The 20,466-nt window shown below is 38.8% G+C and overlaps 1 pseudogene across 1 annotated transcript; it reads left to right on the top strand.

Moving 5' to 3' along the window:
* Positions 1 to 611: 611 nt before the first annotated feature.
* LOC307095350 (ruvB-like 1) lies at positions 612 to 19,582 on the top strand (annotated as a pseudogene). Its single transcript has 2 exons — positions 612 to 749; positions 18,976 to 19,582. The product of its transcript is annotated as a ruvB-like 1 (transcript).
* The last annotated feature ends 884 nt before the right edge of the window (positions 19,583 to 20,466 follow it).

Below are 20,466 nucleotides of genomic sequence, written 5' to 3'. Positions count from 1 at the left end.
GCACATCTGTTTACAACATGGTTTACTGAATATTTTAAGCCCGCTCCCCCCTGTTGAGAACTGCTCAAAACAAAAGATTTCTTTCAGAATATTACTTCTCACTGACAATGCACCTGGCCACCCAAGAGCTCTGCTGGAGATATACAATGATATTAATGTTATTTTCATGCCTGCTATCCCCACATCCATTCTTAAGCTTGTGATTTAAGGACTAATTTTGATTTTTACATCTTATTATTTAAGAAATACATTTCATAAAGCTACAACTGCCATAGATGGTCATTCCTGTGATGGATCTGTGAAAAGTCAACTGAAAACCTCTGGAAGGGGTTCACTATTCTAGATGTCATTAAGCTCATTAATGATTTATGGAAAGAAGTCAAAATAACATTAACAGGAGTTGGTAAGAAGTTGATTCTCACCCTCATGGATGACTCTGAGGGGTTCAAGACTTTAGTGGAAGGAGTAACTGCAGATGTGGTAGAAATATCAAGAGAACTAGAATTAAAAGTGGATCCCGAAGACTGACTGAATTGCAGCAATCTCCTGGTAAGACTTTACCAGATGAGGAGTTGCTTCTTATGAATAAACAAACAAAGCAGTTTCTTGAGATGGAATCTACACCTGGTGAATATGCGGTGAAGGTTGTTGAAATGACAACACAGGATATAGAATATTACATTAACTTAGTTGATAAAGCAACTAAGGATTTGGGAGGATTAGCTCCACTTTTGAAGGAAGTTCTGTGGGTAAAATGCCATCAAACAGCATCACATGTGACAGAGAAATTGTTCGTGAAAGGAAGAGTTAATCCACGATGCAAACTTCATTGTCTTATTTTAAAAAATTGCCACAGACACCCCAACCTTCAGCAGCCACCACCCTGGTCAGTCAGCAGTCATGAACATTGAGGGAAGACCCTCCACTTGTAAATAATTTACTATTTACTAAAGGCTCAGATGATGGTTAGCATTTTTTAGCAATCAAGTATTTTTAATTAAGGTATGTATATTGTTTTTTAGATATAATGCCATTGTACACTTAATAGACTGGATTATAGTATAAACATACCTTTTATACACACTGGAAAACATAAAAAAATTTGTGTAACTAGCTCTATTGTGACATTCATTTTATTGCAATGGTCTGCAGCAAAACCTACAATATCTCCGCATTATGCCTGTATAGGATTTGGTACTATTTGTGATTTCAGGCATCCACTGGACTCTTGAAATTTATCCTAGCAGATAAAGGGAGTACTGTAATCTTTAAAAATGCATAGTATTCTATATTAGGAGAGTAACATACCATAATTAGCCATTTTTAAATAACATTTAGGTTTAGAAAAATTATCTCCATTTTTGTTGACTTTGCAATAAATATTTCACATAAAAAAAGAAAATTTGCAAAACTACAGTAAAGTAAAAAGAATACAAATTACAATGGCCTGTAATAGATTTACTATAAATATATTTTATTTCCCATTTTATACAATTTGCAACATCATTATTTATATGTATATATGAATAAGAATATATAAAGTTCATACATATTATTTATGGGTTCCATATTTATGAATTCCTTTAGTTGTGGAAATTGATTTGTAACGCTAAAATAAATACCCATAACTAGACAACCTGGAGGAAATGGATATATTGCTAGAAAAATACAACCTTCCAAAACTCAATCAGGAAGAATCTAAATATCTCAATAGGCCAATAACTATGGATGAAATTGAAGCAGTCATCAAAAAGCTTCCAGCAAACAAAAGCCCGGGGCCAGACGGCTTCACAGGGGAGCTTTACCAAACATTCAAGGAAGAACTAAAACCTATCCTCCTCAGAATATTCAAAAAAATTCCAGAGGAAGGAACACATCCAAGCTCATCCTATGAAGCCAGCATTACCCTAATACCAAAACCAGATAAAGACAACACAATGAAAGAGAATTACAAGCCAATATCTCTCATGAACATAGATGCCAAAATCCTCAAAAATATTCTAGCAAATCACATCCAGCATTACATAAGAAAAATCATACACTATGGCCAAGTAGGACTTTTCCCGGGATGCAAGGATGGTACAATATCCACAAATCAATAAACATATTACATCACATAAACAAATTGAGAGATAAAAATCACATAGTTTTATCAATTGATGCAGAAAAAGCATTTGACAAAATACAACACCCTTTCTTGATTAAAAACCCTCAGCAAAATGAGAATAGAGGGATCATATATCAACATAATAAAAGCCTTATATGACAAACGTACAGCCAACATCATACTCAATGGGAAAAAACTAAAACCATTTCACCTAAGAACAGGAATGAGACAGGGATGTCCACTTTCACCACTCCTGTTTGACATAGGTCTGAAAGTGCTAGCCATAGCAATTATAGAAGAAGAAATAAAAGTTATCCAAATTGGAAAAGAAGATTTAAAATTGTCATTATTCACAGATGACATGATACTATACATAGAAAACTCCAAAGACTCCATCAAAAAATATTAGACTTAATAAATGAATTCGGGAATGTAGAAGGATACAAAATTAACGCCAAAAAATCTATGCATTTCTATACACCAATAGTGAACTTACAGAAAAAGAGACTAAAAAAAAAAATCCCATTTACCATCGCAACAAAAACATTAAGATACCTAGGAATAAACTTAAATAAGGAGGTAAAAGACCTATCCGTGGAAAACTACAGGACACTGAAAAAAGAGATAGAGGGAGAAATAAACAAATGAAAGAACATACTATGTTCATGGATTGGTAGAATCAGCATCATTAAAATGTCCATACTACAGGAAGCAATCTATAGATTCAATGCAATCCCCAATAAAATACCAATGGCATATTTCAAAAATCTAGAACAAACTCTCCAAAAATTCATCTAGAATAAAAAAATACCCCAAATAGCTGCAGCAATCCTAAAAAAGAAGAACAAAGTAGGAGGGATCTCAATACTAGATATCAAGCTGTATTACAAAGCCACTGTTCTCAAAACTGCCTGGTTCTGGCACAAGAACAGACATATAGACCAATGGAAAAGAATAGAGAACCCAGAAATTGACCCAAGCCACTATGCTCAATTAATATTTGACAAAGGAGGCAAGAACATACAATGGAATCAAGACAGTCTCTTCAATAAATGGTGTTGGGAAAATTAGACAGATACAGGCAAAAAAAAAATGAAACTAGACCACCAACTTACACCATACACAAAAATAAACTCAAAATAGATAAAGGACTTAAACATAAGATGGGAAACCATAAAAATACTAGAGGAATCCACAGGCAGCTAAATCTCAGACATATCCGAAGCAATTTCTTCACTGATACAGCTCCTAGGGCAATGGAAACTAAAGAGAAAATAAACAAATGGGACTAAATCAAAATAAAAAGCTTTTGCACAACAAAAGAAACTATCAACAAAACTACAAGAAAGCCCACTGCATGGGAGAACATATTTGCCAATGTTATCATCGATATGGGTTTAAACTCCAACATTTACAGGGAACTCATGCAACTTAACTAAAGGAAGATAAACAACCCAATAAAAAAATGGGTAATGGACCTGAGTAGATACTTTTCGAAAGAAGACAGAAGGAAAGCTAAGAGACATATGAAAATATGCTGAAAGTCACTATCTGAGAGATGCAAATCAAAACGACAATGAGGTACCATCTCACACCTGTCAGAATGGCTATCATCAACAAATCAACAAACAACAAGTGCTGGCAAGGATGCAGAGAAAAAGGAACCCTCGTGCATTGCTGGTGGGATTGCAGATTGATGCAGCCACTATGGAGAACAGTATGGAGTTTCCTCAAAATACTAATCATGGAACTCCCATTTGACCCAGTGATCACACTTTTAGAAATATATTCCAAGATACTAGAAACACCAATCAGAAAGGATATATGCACCCTTATGTTCATAGAAGCACAATTCACCATAGCCAAGATTTCGAATCAACCTAAGTGCCCATCAGCAGATGAGTGGATTAAAAAACTGTGGTACATCTACACAATGGAATACTATGATGCGGTAAAAAAGAAGGAGTTCTTACCATTTGCAACAGCATGGATGGAACTGGAGACCATTATGCTAAGCAAAATAAGCTGGTCAGAGAAAGATAAATATCACATGATCTCACTCATTTATGGAATATAATGAACAACATAAACTGATGAACAAAAACAGATCCAGAGAGAGTAAAGCATCAATCAGACTGTCAAACCTCACAGGGAAGTTAAGGGAGGGTGGGGGTAAGAGGGAGAGATCAACCAAAGGACTTATATGCATGCATATAAGCCTAACCAATGGACACAGACACCAGGGGAGTGAGGGCATGAGTGGGGGGTTGGGGGGCAATGGGGCAATAAGGACACATATGTAATACCTTAATCATTAAAGAAAAAATAATACTTTTAAAAAGTGAAAAGAGTAATAATAAAATAAAATAAAATCAATACTCAGTGCTTTCCTGGTTATTCATGGAAATTTGCAAAGTGGCAAAATATAGGTCACCCAGCACTCACTTTCCCAGCTGACACTGAACAAAGGGATGCTCTGACTTCTTGCTTCATTTCTTTTACTATAAACAAGTGTTCTCTTCATCTATTATGTGCCATGTTTTTCAATTTTTAAAAATTTTTGTTTGTGATGTGTGGGTATAACATATGGAGAAATGTGTTTGTGTATTTTATACACACCAGGCTATTATACCCTACTCTTTCAATTTTTATTATGTTAGCATTTTATCATGTTATTAAATACTTTTTGAAACCCTGATTAATGGCTGCCTGATATGCCTAAATATATGCTATGATTTCATCAACATTATCTATATATATAAAAACCAAGTGATACGAATGACGAAACAACCAGAATGACCAGAATGACTTGTTGTATGACGCACACTGCCACAGACAACAACCAGCCAGATGGGTGCCCCAATCGCGGCCCAGATCACACCCCCCGCAAGTGCCCACAGCTCCTCCCCCTGACTGGCCCCACCCCCAATCAGCCTCCCCACCCTGATCAGGGGCAGGGCAGTTGGCCAACTGCCCTCAGCCCCCTACATCGGCCCCACTCCCTATCTGCCCTCCCACCCCAATCAGGGGTGGGGCCGGCCTGCCAGCCTCCTGCATCCTCTCCCCTGCTAGCCCTGCCCAGCCCAATGGGCCCCCATTGGGTTGGGTGACAAGACCCCACCCATGCACGAATTAGTGCACCTGGCCTCTAGTATTATTATAAAGTGTTAGGTTTCAAAATTTTTGTTGGCAAATAATAACATCCATCACATCAATAGGTTAGAAAAGGAAAATCATGTGGTCATATTTATAGGTGTGCAAAAAACATTTGACAAATTCTACATCTTTAATGATAAAACTGTCAGCGAACTGGAAATAGAGAACTTCCTCATCTTGATAAAGAACATCTGCAAAAAACATACAACTAACATTATACATAATGGTGATAAGTTATATGCTTTGTAGCTATGATCCGGAGCAAGACAAGGACATCCTTTGCAGACTGGTGCAGCCTGTGAGGAGAACAGTATGTAGCAAGACAAGGACATTCCTGCTTACCAATTCCATTCAACATCATACTGGAAGGCCTACATAATTCAATAAGATACGGAAAGGAAATAAAAGGTATATATGTTGGGAATGAATAAATAAACCTGTTATTTACAGATAACATTATTGTTTTTCTAGAAAATTCTTAAAAAAAATAACCCTGGAACTAATAAACAAGTATTGTAAGGTTGTTGCATACAAGGTTAATACAAAAGTCAATTGCTTTCCTGTATACCAGCAGTGAACAATTGGAATTTGAAATTAAAACATACCATTTACATTTATGCAAAAATGAAATAATTTTCTATAAATCTAACAAAATATGTACAAGATCTAAATGTGGAAAGCTCCAAAACTAAGAAAGGCTCAGTCTTATCAATATGTTAGTTGTTTCCAAGTTGATTTATAGATTTCAGGCAATCCCAACCAAAATCTCAGTAAGTTATGATGTAAATATTGACAAACAGATTCTAAAGTTTATATGGAAAGGCAAAAGACCCCAAACAGTCATCATAATACAGAAAGGGGAAAAAACTTGGACTGACACTACTCAACTTAAAAACTTACTATAAAGCTACAGTAGCAAAGACAGTGTGGTATTGGTCAATAGACAAACCAATGGGACAAAAATAGAGAGACCAGAAATAGACCCACACAAATATAGTAAACTGATCTTTGACAAAGTAATAAATGAAAAACAAAGAAAATCCAAATAGAGAAAGTGTTGTCTTTTCAATAAATGGTGCTGTAACAACTGGATATCTACATGCAAAAAAAAATTAGACTAGACACAGACTTTACATCGTTCACAGAAAATAGCTCAAAGGGATTATAGAATTAAATATAAAATTTAAAACATCTAAAAGATAAAATAGAAAATCTAGGTGACCTTGGGTTTAGTGATATCTTTTCTAGATATTATATCAAAAGCATAGTACACTGAAGAAAAAAATTCAAAATTTGGACTTCATTAAAATTAAAATCTGCTCTTCTAAAGATACTGTTAAGAGAATAGAAAGAAATGTCACAGATAGAGAGAAAATCTTTGCTAAATACATATCTGATAAATGATTGGTATATAAAATATACAAAGAACTCTTGAAACCCAACAATAAAAACAACAATCCAATTAAAAAGTGGTCAAAAGACCTGCATAGATGCCTCACCAAAGAAGATATACAGATGAAAAATAAGCATATGAAAAGATAATCCATATCATATGTCATCAGTGACTTATAAATTAAAATGACAAGATAACTGCTACAGATGTAGTAAAATCCTAAAATCCAAAACACTGAGAACAGTGAATGCTAGTGAGAATGTGGAGCAATTGGAACTTTATTTAATGCTAGTGGAAATGAAAAATGGCACAGCCACTTTTGAAAATTTGGCTATATATGTATAAAATCTAATTGCACTCTTCACTATTTATTCAAAGCAGTCAAAAACTTACATACAAACAAAAACCTGCACACAGATGTTTATAGCAGCTTTGTTTTTAAATGCCAGAACTTGGAAGCAACCAAGATGTCCTTCAGTAGGTGAATGGTAAATTGTGGCACATTTATAAATAATGTAATATTTAGCAATAAAAATAAATAAATTATTATGCCATGAAGACATGCAGCAACCATAAATGCATATTGTTAAGTGAAAGAAGCCAATTTGAAAAGGCTGCATACCTTTTTTTCAACTAAGACATTCTGAAAAAGTAAAAACTCTGGAGACAGTGAAAAAATCAGTACTTACCAGGGGTTGAAGGAAAGGGAGGGATTAATAAGTGGTACACATGGTATGTTTAGGGCAGTGAAACTTTCTGTATGATGCTATAACAGGGAAGACATGTCCTTCTACACTTGTCAAAACTGATAGAATGGATGACAATGAAGAGTGAATTCTAATATGGTCTTTAGTATAATAATGTATCAATATTGGTTCTTCAGTTGTAACAAATATACCATACTAATGCAAGATGTTCACAATAGGGAAAACTGTGTGGGGTGGAGTGGGTGGGGGAGGGTGTTGAGAGGGTGTATAGGAACCCTGTACATTTCACTCAGTTTTTCTGTAAACTAAAACAAATAATAATAATAATAAAAGCTGCTCTAAAGTACAAAGACTGACTGAGGAAGAAAAATGGCGGTGGAATAGACAGATGGGTCCCGAGCATGGTCCTGGAGCAGAAAGAAAGAACAGCTGAGGGTTGCATGGGGCGTATTTGTTGGCGAGTTAAGGGACAGCTATACTTCAGGAAAAGGTGGGGGACTGCTGGACAGGGTTCCCCTGACTGGGCAGCCCCCACTGCAGCTGGGTCCCCTCCCAGAGCTACAAGCTCAGATGCAGAGACCACACCATCTTGAAGGGGAAAGTGGATCTTATTGGAAGCCTGAAAATCTACAACTGTGGCAACCACCAAACACCTGCGATCCCCAGAACACCAGTCCGCATTGGTGCAAACACGTGGATTCAGAGGAACTCGACACTCCAACATGGAAAGGAGAGAGAAAACTGCATAACCAGACATCCGGAGAAGAGAGACCATGGGGAGACAAAGAAACAGCCAGCATGTGAATGAAAAGCAGGCATCACCAAAAAAGGAAGTAAACGAAATAGAGGCAAGCAACCTGTCAGAGAAAGAATTCAGAGAAATGGTCATGAGGTGGCTGAAAAGAATGGAAGACAAATTCAACAATATGAGTAAGAACCAAGAGGAAATGAAAAAGAACCAAGAAGAAATGAAAAATGACATTGCTGCTGTAAAGAACTCAATAGAAAGTATCAAGAGTAGACTAGAAGAAGCAGAGGACCGCATCAGTGAGCTAGAAGACAAGGTGGGAAAAAATACCCAAGTAGAGCAGCTTCTAGAAAAGAAAATGAAAAAGCAGAAGGAGAGCCTAAGGGAACTTTGGGACAACACTAAACAAAACAACATCCACATAATAGGGTTTCCAGAAGGAGAGGAAACTGAGCAAGGAATAGAAAAACTGTTTAAAGAAATAATGACAGAAAACTTCCCTAATATAGGGAAGAAAAAACCCACACAAATCCAAGAAGCTCACAGAGTCCCAAGCAAAATGAACTGCAAAAGACTAACGCCAAAGCACATTATAATTAAATTGGCAAACACCAACGACAAAGAATCTTAAAAGTGGTCGGAGAGAGACAAAAAGTTACATACAAAGAAACCCCCATCAGACTAGCGACTGATTTCTCAACAGAAACTCATCAGGCCAGAAGGGAATGGAATGAAATATGCAGAGACAAGCAAAGGAAGGGTCTGAATCCAAGAATACTGTACCCAGCAAGGTGAAATCAGAAGCTTCAGAGATGAAAAAGGACCGAGGGAATTTATTCCCACCAAACCAGCAATGCAAGAAATGCTAAAGTGTCTGCAGTAAAAAAAAAAAAAAAAAAAATAGGAAGCAAAGAAGGAACACAGGGGTAAAAAATAGAAATGGCGACAAATAAGTACCAATAATAACTTTAAATGTATAATGGATTAAATGCCTCAATCAAAAGACATAGGATAATGGATTGGATAAGAAAACATGAACAATATATCTGCTGTCAACAAAAAACCCACCTCAGAAAAAAAGATGCACACAAACTGAGGGTAAAGGGATGGAAAAAGCTTTTTCAGGTGAATGGAAATGAAAAAGAAAAAAAGCTGGGGTAGCAATACTAATATCTGACAAAATAGATCTCAAAGTGAAGGACATAACAAAAGATAAGGAAGGCCACTTCATTATACTGAAGGGAGCAATCCAACAAGAAGAAATAACTCTGGTAAACATATACACACCCAATACAAGAGCACCCAAATACACACAAAAAAAAAAACTCCTGGAGGATATCAAGGGAGAGATTGACAGCAATACAATCATAGTAGAAGACTTTAATACCCCACTATCACCATTGGACAAATCCTCTAAACAAAATATCAGCAAAGAAACATCAATCCTAAATGACTCACTAGACCAGATGGAATTAATTGACATCTTCAGAACATTTCACCCCAAAGCCACAGAATATACATTCTTCTAAAGTGCACATGGGTCATTTTCTAAGATAGACCATATGTGGGGTCATAGGCAAAGTCTCTTCAAATTCAAGAAGATAGAAATCATATCAAGCATCTTCTCAGATCACAGTGGCATAAAAGTGGAAATCAACTACAATAAAAACAATCAAAATATCAAACACATGGAGACTAAACACCATGCTATTAAACAATGACTGGGTTACCAGAGAGATCAAGGAAGAAATAAAAAACATCATGGCAACAAATGACAATGAAAACACAACAATCCAAAATCTATGGGACACAGCGAAAGCAGTCTTGAGAGGGAAGTTCATAGCTCTACAAGCCGACTGCAAAAAACAAGAAACAATGGTAATAACTTACCTAACCCTACAACTCAAAGAGTTAGAAAGAGAGCAACAAGAAAATCCCAGTGAAAGCAGAAGGAAGGAAATAATAAAGATTAGAGCAGAGATAAATGCCATAGAGACCAAAGAAACAATACAAAAGATCAACCAAACCAAGAGCTGGTTCTTTCAAAGGATAAACAAGATTGATTAACCTCTAGCAAGGCTCACCAAGAAGCAAAGAGAGAGGACCCAAATAAACAAAATCAGAAATGAAAGAGGTCAAATAACAACAGACCTCACCGAAATACAAAAGACTGTTAAAAAATACTACGAACAACTCTATTCCAAAAGACTAGACAACCTAGATGAAATGGACATATTCCTAGAAAAATATAACCTTCCAAAACTCAATCAGGAAGAATCTAAACAGCTCAATAGGCCAATAACTATGGAAGAAATTGAAGCAGTCATCAAAAATCTTCCAGCAAACAAAAGCCCGGGGCCAGAGGGCTTCACAGGGGAGTTTTACCAAACATTCAAGAAGAACTAAAACCTACCCTCTTCAGACTATTCCAAAAAATTCAACAGGAAGGAACACTTCCAAGCTCCTTCTATGAAGCCAGCATCACCCTTATACCAAAACCAGATAAAGACAACAAAATGCAAGGAATTATAGGCCAATATCCCTCATGAACATAGATGCCAAAATCCTCAACAAAATTCTAGCAAATCGAATCCAGCAGTACATCAGGAAGATCATACACCATGATCAAGTAGGATTTATCCCAGGAATGCAAGGATGGTACAATATCTGCAAATCAATAAACGTGGTGCATCACATAAACAAATTGAGAGATACAAATCACATAGTCATACCAATTGATGCAGAAAAAGCATTTGACAAAATCCAACACCCATTTTTGATAAAAACACTCAACAAGGAAGGAATAGAAGGATCATACCTCAACATAATAAAAGCCATATATGACAAACCCACAGCTAACATCATACTCAATGGGCAAAAACTGAAACCATTTCCCCTAAGAACAGGAACAATACAGGGATGTGCACTCTCGTCACTCCTGTTTGACATAGTACTGGAAGTATTAGTCATTGCAATTAGACAAGAAGAAGAAATAAAATGCATCCAAATTGGAAAAGAAGTAAAGCTGTCCTTATTTGCAGATGACATAATATTGTACATAAAAAACCCAAAAGACTCCATCAAAAAACTAATAGACTTAATAAATGAATTTGGCAATGTAGCAGGATACAAAATTAACGCCAAGAAATCTATGGTATTTCTAAACACCAATAGTGAGCTTACAGAAAGAGAGACTAAAAAAGCAATCCCATTCACCATCGCACCAAAAACATTAAGATACCTATGAATAAACTTAACTAATTAGGTAAAACACCTATATGCACAAAACTACAGGACACTGAAAAAAGAGATAGAGGAAAACATAAACAGATGGAAGTACATACCATGTTCATGGATTGGTAGAATCAACATCATTAAAATGTCCATACTACCCAAAGCAATCTATAGATTCAATGCACTCCCCATTAAATTACCAACGGCATATTTCACAGACCTAGAAAGCACTCTCCAAAAATTCATCTGGAAAAAAAAGACCCCAAATAGCCACAGTAATTCTGAGGAAGAAGAATAAAGTAGGAGAGATCTCAATACCAGATTTCAAGCTGTATTACAAAGCCACTGTTCTCAAAATAGCATGGTACTGGCACAAGAACAGACATATAGGCCAAGGGAATATAATAGAGAATCCAGATATCGACCCAACCACTATGCTCAATTAATATTTGACAAAGGAGGCATAAACATACAATGGATTTAAGACAATCTCTTCAATAAATGGTGTTGGGAAAATTGGACAGATACATGCAAAAAAATGAAACTAGACCACCAACTTACACCATACACAAAAATAAACTCAAAATGGATACAGGACTTAAACATAAGATGGGAAACCATAAAAATACTAGAGGAATCTACAGGCAGCTAAATCTCAGACATATCCGAAGAAATTTCTTCACTGATACAGCTCCTAGGGCAATGGAAACTAAAGAGAAAATAAACAAATGGGACTACATCAAAATAAAAGGCTTTTTCACAGCAAAAGAAACCATAACAAAACAATAAGAAAGCCCACTGTATGGGAGAACATTTTTGCAAATGTTATCACTGATAAAGTTTTAATCTCCAACATCTACAAGCAACTTATACAAGTTAATAAAAGAAGATAAATGATCCAATAAAAACATGGGCAATGGACCTAAATAGAATCTTTTCAAAATAAGACAGAAGGAAGGCCAAAAGACACATGAAAACATGCTCAAAGTCACTAATTATCTGAGAGATGCAAATCAAAATGACAATATGGTACCATCTCACATCGGCCAGAATGGCTATCATCAACAAATCAACAAACGACAAGTGTTGGCGAGGATGCGGAGAAAAAGGAACCCTCGTGCACTGCTGGTGGGAATGCATACTGGTGCAGCCACTATGGAGAACAGTATGGAGTTTCCTCAAAAAAACTGAAAATGGAACTCCCATTTGACCCAGTAATCCCACTCCTCGGAATATTTCCTAAGAAACTAGAAACAACAATCACAACGGATATATGCACCCCTATGTTCATAGCAGCACAATTTACAATAGCTAAGATTTGGAAACAGCCTAGGTGCCCGTAAGCAGTTGACTGGATCAGAAAACTATGGTACATCTACACAATGGAAGACTATGCTGCCATAAAAAAGAAGGAATCCTTACCATTTGCAGCAACCTGGGTGGAACTGGAGAACATTATGCTAAGCGAAATAAGCCAGTCAATGAAAGTAAAATACCACATGATCTCACTCATGTGGATAATAACGAACATTATAAACTGATGAACAAAAAGATAGATACAGAGACAGTCAAGCATCAAACAGACTGTCAAATTACAGCGGGAAGTTTAGGGAGAGGTGGGGGAGATAAGAGATCAACCGAAGGACTTGTATGCATGCATATAAGCATAACCAATGGACGCAAAACACTGGTGGGTGAGGGCATGTATGGGAGTGGGGTGGGGGGGGCAATGGTAAGATATGTACATATATAATACCTTAATTAAAAAATGGGAAAAAATAAAAATAAAACAAAATAAAATAAAATACAAAGACTACTAACTGGAAAGTTCCTGCTGAAATATCAGACAACCCTGTCATTTTGAAGTTCTACTTATGTTATTCATACTGCAAATGGCACATCCCTGACATAAGGAAAAGGCTTATCATATATTTTAATATATGTTTATAAATGTCTCAACAACCAAGATGTACATGCATTTTTCTAAAATAATCTGCATATGCAAAGGTCACATCTCCAGTTCTCCTGAAATGTTTGTGGTGGTATGTTAATACAACTGGGGTTAAAATTCCTCACCCTTTTTCTCCAGCCTTTGATGAGGCAGAAGAGGCAATCTCAGGCTTTTTGAAGGGTTGGCAATCGAAGGCACACATGGCCTAAGGGACTTGGAGCTTTCTAAAGGGCAAGAGCTTTCTAAGATGCAGCACTTGAGCTTTAATCAAACAGCGACAAATGCATGTGCTGTTTCTTATTCTCCAGGGCCACATGGATTTTGGTGTTGAAATTTCTTTGGCACCATGAGCAGCTGGGGAATTGGTATGCAGGGCTTTGTCTGTTGGCTTAAATAGAGGAAAAGAGAAATCATAAAGAAAGCCTCTGGTGGGTTAGATTTGTTCTTGGTCACCTCAAGTTCCAAATATATGGCAATGGCTTGAAGCTGTGAATGATAGGTCCTTTCCCCGCCGCCCCCCACACCCACACACACTCCTACATCTCTCAGACAAGGGCTGGTGAAATAAGGGTTCCATGATTTGGTGCCCCTCTGTGTTTTGAAATTGTGTGTATAACAATCTGTGAGAAATAATGAAAAATCCTCAGTAATGTAAATGTTTCATAGAAAGGCAAGGTTTTCTTTTTCTTCCTCACCCCTCAAAGGGAAAATGAAGGCAATAGTGCCTAGGATAACTAACTGTACACTGTCATCATAAAAAAAATGCTCCTTATTTTTTATATATGTCCTTACTTTTGAGATATGCAAGGTATATAGACAAGCTAGTTAACATATACATTGTTAGATTATAACAGACTAGAGGCCCGGTGCACGAAATTCGTACATGGGGGTGGTGTCCCCCAGCCCAGCCTGCACCCTCTCCAATCTGGGATCCCTCTCACAATCCAGGACTGCTGGCTCCCAACTGCTTGCCTGCCTGCCTTCCTGATTGCCCCTAACTGCTTCTGCCTGCCAGCCTGATCACCCCCTAACAACTCCCCTGCCAGCCTGATTGATGCCTAACTGCTCCCCTGCCAGCCTGATTGCCCTTAACTGCCCTCCCCTGCAGGCCTGGTCACCCCTAACTGCCATCCTGTACAGGCCTGGTCCCCCCAACTGCCCTCCCCTGCAGGCCTGGTCCCCCCCAAGTGCTCTGCCCTGCAGGCTTGGGTCCCCCCCCCCCAACTGCCCTTCCCTGCAGGCCTGGTCTCCCCAACTTCCCTCCTCTGCTGGCCTGGTCACCCCTAACTGCCCTCCCCTGCAGGCTTGATTGCCCCCAACTGCCCTCCCTTGCAGGCCTGGTCCCTCCCAACTGCCCTCCCCTGCTGGCCATCTTTGTGGTGGCCATCTTGTGTCCACATGGGGGCAGCCATCTTTGACCACATGGGGGCAGCCATCTTGTGTGTTGGAGTGATGGTCAATTTGCATATTACTCTTTTATTAGATAGGATAAGCAACCAACCATAAGTACTGGTAAATGCCATGAAGTATCTAAGCCAAAGATGCAGGCACAGTGAGTCCAAGTTTCAGTTCAATTTAGCATATATGTATTTAGTACATACTAGGTCCTCAGTTTTGGAGATGGTAACTTTTGCTACTTGAGCAGGCCCCAGTGGTTATTTTGGTTTGGAGTTCTGAGTTTCACTAACTCATATTCTTATTTAGCATGCAGAATATTCCTTAGGCTAACAGGTAACTTGGGTAGTTTGATTTTGTGTCTCTCCTGCCACTGGGTTTTTATGCCACCTTTCAACTGCCCCTTTTGGTCTGATAGCTGAGCCTTTCCTTCTCTGGCTCTACCAGATTCAAGGCCCCCCATTTGGGAGTGCGCTAGGAGAATCTTCCCTCTTACCTGCATAAGAATTTACTACAATACTTCCTGAACTCCTGAAACATGCAAACATGGTTCTCATATTTTCAAGACCAGACTCTGTACCTTCCTAAAATGACAACTGGTGAATTTGATGAATTAATGTGTAGTAGAATCTTTTAACAGTAGAACCCTGAAGAGAAAAGCTGGTGAGCCACCATTCCCTTCTCTGGTAGTAAGTATTCATTTAAATGATTTTTGGAGAAAGATTTTATTTTCTATTTCAGTCCTTTCTTCCTTTTCTGAAGCAAGAGGATAAGACTGATTTGAATTTTAAGGGAAGAAGGAGGGAAAAGTGGTCAGTATCATAACAGTAGTGTGAAGGAGAGATTTTAAGCAAGGGAATGTTCCTTTCGTCATTCCACAATTCTGCTTATATTTTGAGTCTTGTCTCCAGACTGTGTCCATGGTCCATGGATAAGGGTAATGAAGTGGTAAGTCTCAGTATTACTCTTTGTGATGGACTGAATTATGTTCCTCCCAAATTCATATTTTGAGGCCTTAATCTCAAATGTGTTGGTATTTGGTATGGGGACTTTACAAAGTAACTAGAGGCCTGGTGCACAAAATTAGTGCACGGGGTCGGGGGGTGTCCCTCAGCCCAGCCTGCAAACTCTCCAATCTGGGACCCCTCAAGGGATGTTCAATTGCCTGTTTAGACCCTATCCCGGTGGGCAGTCGGACATCCCTCTCACAATCCAGGACTGCTGGCTCCCAAATGCTCGCTTGCCTGCCTTTCTGATTGCCCCTAAATGCTTCTGCCTGCCAGCCTGATCACTCCCTAACGACTCCCATGCCAGCCTGATTGATGTCTAACTGCTCCCCTGCCAGCCTGTTTGCCCCCAACTTCCCTCCTCTGTTGGCCTGGTCACCCCTAACTGCCCTCCCCTGCAGGGTTGATCACCGCCAACTGCCCTCCCTTGCAGACCTGGTCCCTCTCAACTGCCCTCCCTTGCAGGCCTGGTGCCTCCCAACTGTCCTCCCCTGCTTGCCTGATTGCCCACAACTGCCCTCCCTTGCATGCCTTATCCTTCCCAACTGCCCTCCCCTGCTGGCCATCTTGTGGTGGCCCTCTTGTGTTCACATGGGAGCAGGATCTTTAACCACATGGGGGCAGCCATCTTTTGTGTTGGAGTGATGGTCAATCTGCATATTACTCTTTTATTATTTAGGATAGAGGCCTGGTGCACAGGTGGGGGCCAGCTGGTTTGCCCTGAAGAGTGTCCCAGATCAGGGTGGGGGTTCCCTTGGGGCATGGGGCTGCCTGGGCGAGGGGCCTGTGGTGATTTGCAGGCCAGCCACGCCCCCCAGTGACCCAAGCGGAGGCCTTAGTGGCCAGCCTCGTTCCGTGGCTGGCTGCTGCCATTTCTGTTTGGATTTGTTTACCTTCTATAATTGAAACTTTGTAGCCTGGAATGGAGGCCTAGGCCAGCCAGGGCTTCAGAAGCTTGATTTCCTCTATTGCCGGGGAAACCCAAGCCTCTCTCCTGCTCTCTGTGGCCGCAGCCATCTTGGTTGGGCTTAATTTGCATACTCGCTCTGATTGGCTGGTGGGCGTGGCTTGTGGGTGTAGCTGAGTGATGGTTAATTTGCATATTATTATTTTATTAGGTAGGATTAGGATTAAATGAGGTCATAAGGGTAGGGCCCTAATCTGATGGCTTTGGTGTCATTATAAAATGAGGAAGAAACACAAAAATGCTCTCTGTGTGTGTGTGTGTGTGTGTTCACTTGGCACCTTGTTCATGGATTTATGGCCTCTAAAACTCTGAGAAACTGTAGTTTCACCCACCCAATCTGTTGTTTTGTTTTGGCAGCCTAAGCAGGCTAAACTGTAATATACTCTGTAACTCACATTTCATATCATGGAATGTTTGTATATTATTCACCTGCTTAAGGCAGTGTCTTCAGTGTTACCTTCAGTTCAAGCATTTATTCTACCCTAGGGTACTAGTTGCCTAGAGTTAGCACAACTCTCCTTCTTTTGGATCTATTAGATGTCACAACTTCACACACACCTCACTAATATAGGCAAACTAGATCAAAGGCCATGCATTGGCTAGGTCTCTATACTGTCAAGTGAGTAACTATGGTAAAAATAGTTATTCATCCATCACTTTTCATAAGTCCCCCACAATTCTTATGTCAACAATGATCTGGACTTTGAAGAATTAATTTTAGGACCTAGAAATTTTTTAAAGTGTATACTATTTCTGCAGGTGGTTAATGAGCCCTATTAAAGTTAACTGGTGGCCTGGGAAAGATAGCTTGATGTTGGCGGAGAAGTGCCTATTTGGGTTTGTGTTGTGTTATACTTTAGTGTATGGTAGAGCAATATCAAAATGGAAAATTCCATTAAAAATATACATTGATCACCTAATGCGGATGGGGAAATATATATATATATATATATATATGTGTGTGTGTGTGTGTATGTATATATATACACATATATATATATATATATATATATGTGTGTGTGTGTGTGTGTGTATGTATATATATACACATATATATATATATATATATATGTATATGTGTTATATATCAGTTTTTCAGTTTTTTTTTCATTTTTGTCACATCTTCCTAAGAATTTCAATTTATAAAATAGATATAAATGAAACAACTTTAATTACATTAGAGGTGGGCTACCTGAGCAGTAATGCCTTTTCAGATACCCTTTAGAGCAATGAGGCTCTGCAGTATCACTTTTAAAAACCTTGCTTACTTAAAGTATGTTACTCTTTATAAGATTTGATTCTTTGGACAAATATTGAATAATTCTTACTGAAACATGTTGTAAAGGATATTAAGCTATTGCCAAGGCGTTGCTAAGAGATACACAATATTATTCAAAAAGAGTGAAAAGAAAGGATTGATACTGAAGATACTTGCTTGGCAGACAAGTCTGGCAGATTTACCCATGCTACGCAGTGTTTCAAGAAAGAGCAACCAGGGGGTTGTGGCTGCCTTCAAGTTCCCTTCCCACACATCCCGATTTGAGGAAGAATTTTTTGGTCTTTTTCAAAGAAAGCCTAAGGGGAAAATATCAACATTTCAGTTTTTAGATATAACTTCTGCAAGCAAGTAAGTGGGATTGAGAGATGATTGAAAGTATCAATGGAATAGGCCAGATCCGAGCACTTTTATGTGTAATATTTAAAGTGCTACTACAGCCCTAGCCAGTTTGGCTCAGTGGATAGAGTGTTGGCCTGCAGACTGAAGTGTCCTCGGTTTGATTCTGGTCAAGGGCACATACCCGGGTTCCAGGCTTGATCCCCAGTAAGGGGGGGGGGCGCGGTGCACAAGGCAGCTGATCAGTGATTCTCTCTCATCATTGATGTTTTTATCTCTCTCTGCCTCTCCCTTTCTCTCTGAAATCAATAAAAATATATTTAATTGTTTGGTTCCTTTGGCTTTTTTTAAAATTGTTTAAAGTATTACATGTAGTAGTACATATATCTCCTTTCTTTCTTCCATTGAACTTCTCCCAGCCTCCCCTACCCCCTGTTGCATGTCCTCATCCCCCCCAACAGTGTCTTGTGTCCATTTGTTGTGATTATATGCATGAAAACAAGTCCTTTGGTTGATCTCTTTCCCCCCACTCCCCAACACTCCCCTGCTTTCCCTCTGTAAATTGACAGTCTGTTTGGTGCTTTATTGCCTCTGTACCTATCTTTTTGTTCATCAGGTTATAATGTTCTTTATTTTTCATAAATGAGTGAGATCATGTGGTATTTTTCTTTCATTGCCTGGCTTATTTCACTTAGCATAATGCTCTCCCCAGCATTTTTGAAAGTTTGCAGAAAGAGAGAGTGGAGGCTGGAGATGTGATTTACATTGAAGCCAACAGTGGAGCCATAAAGAGGCAGGGCAGATGTGATACCTATGATACAGAATTCAACCTTGAAGCTGAAGAGTATGTCCTCTTGCCAAAGGGGGATGTGTACAAGGAAGAAAGAGCCCATCCAGGACGTTACCTTGCATGACTTGGACATGGCCAACACCCAGCCCAGTGGGGACAAGAAAAAGAATTCAGAAATCATGAGCAAACTTTGAAGGGAGATTAACAAGGTGGTGAACAAGGACATTAATCAGGACATTGCTGTGCTGGTTCCAGGTATGCTTTTTGTTAATGAGGTCCACATGCTGGACATTGAGTGCTTCACCTACCTGCACTGGGCCCAGGAATCTTCTATTGCCTCCATTGTCATCTTTGCATCTAACTGAGACAACTGTGTCATCAGGGGCGCTGAGGATATCACCTCTCCTCATAGCATCCCTCTCAACCTTCTGAACTGAGAAATGATCACCCGGACCATGCTGTACACTCCACAGGAAATGAAACAGGTCATTAAAATCCATGCCCAGACATAGGAAATCAACATCAGTGAGGAGACACTGAACCACCTGGGAGAGATCTGTACCAAGACCACTTTTTCCTGCTAACACCAGCCAACTTGCTTGCTAAGATCAACGGGAATGAGAGCATCAAGAAAGAGTGCATCAACTGTTGTACAAAATAGATCCAGAGACAAAGAAGCATGGAACAGACTGTTGAATCTCAGAGGGAAGGTGGAGGTGGGTGGGAAGAGATCAACCAAAGAACTTGTATGCATATATAACATGGGCACAGACAATAGGGTGGTGGAGGCCTGGGGTGAGGGGTGGGAGCGGGCAATAAGGGATCAATGGGAGAAAAAAGGCGACACATGTAATACTTTCAACAATAAAGATTTCTTTTAAACTTTAAAAAATATATATATTTAAAAATAAATATATAATGTGTCACTACATGAGTGCCCATGGTAGACATTTATGTAATATTCCCTTCTTCCTCCCCCGAATTTATAAGTAGGAACTAAGATTTTTTAGCTACTTCTAATAGAAACTACAGTTAGCCCTATTTGGAAGGAGTATGGTTTGAAATCCTTATATGAAATTAAATTGTCAAGTGAATTAATATAATTAGATCAATTAATTCACTTGCCAATTTAGTTTTCTTGGCCAGGTTTGAAGAGGTGGTTGGTAAATAAGCTAAAATGCAAATTATAGTTACATCAAGCCCCTCAAACATAAAGGCAGAGCTAGTATTTGGGGAGGTGGGAAAACTTAACCATACAAGGCATCTCAGAGCAGACTGCATGGGCCCTTCATTACCTTGGCCCATCTAGGAACCTTATCCTAGCTCTGATACTGGGATAAAAATGAGGGAAGTTACAGAAACCTTCCCACAAATTATATTGTTTCCACTTTTAAAA

This window comes from Cnephaeus nilssonii, assembly GCF_951640355.1.
Source record: "Cnephaeus nilssonii genome assembly, chromosome: X".
NCBI lineage: Eukaryota > Metazoa > Chordata > Mammalia > Chiroptera > Vespertilionidae > Cnephaeus > Cnephaeus nilssonii.
This window is presented reverse-complemented; position numbering and strand designations above follow the sequence as displayed.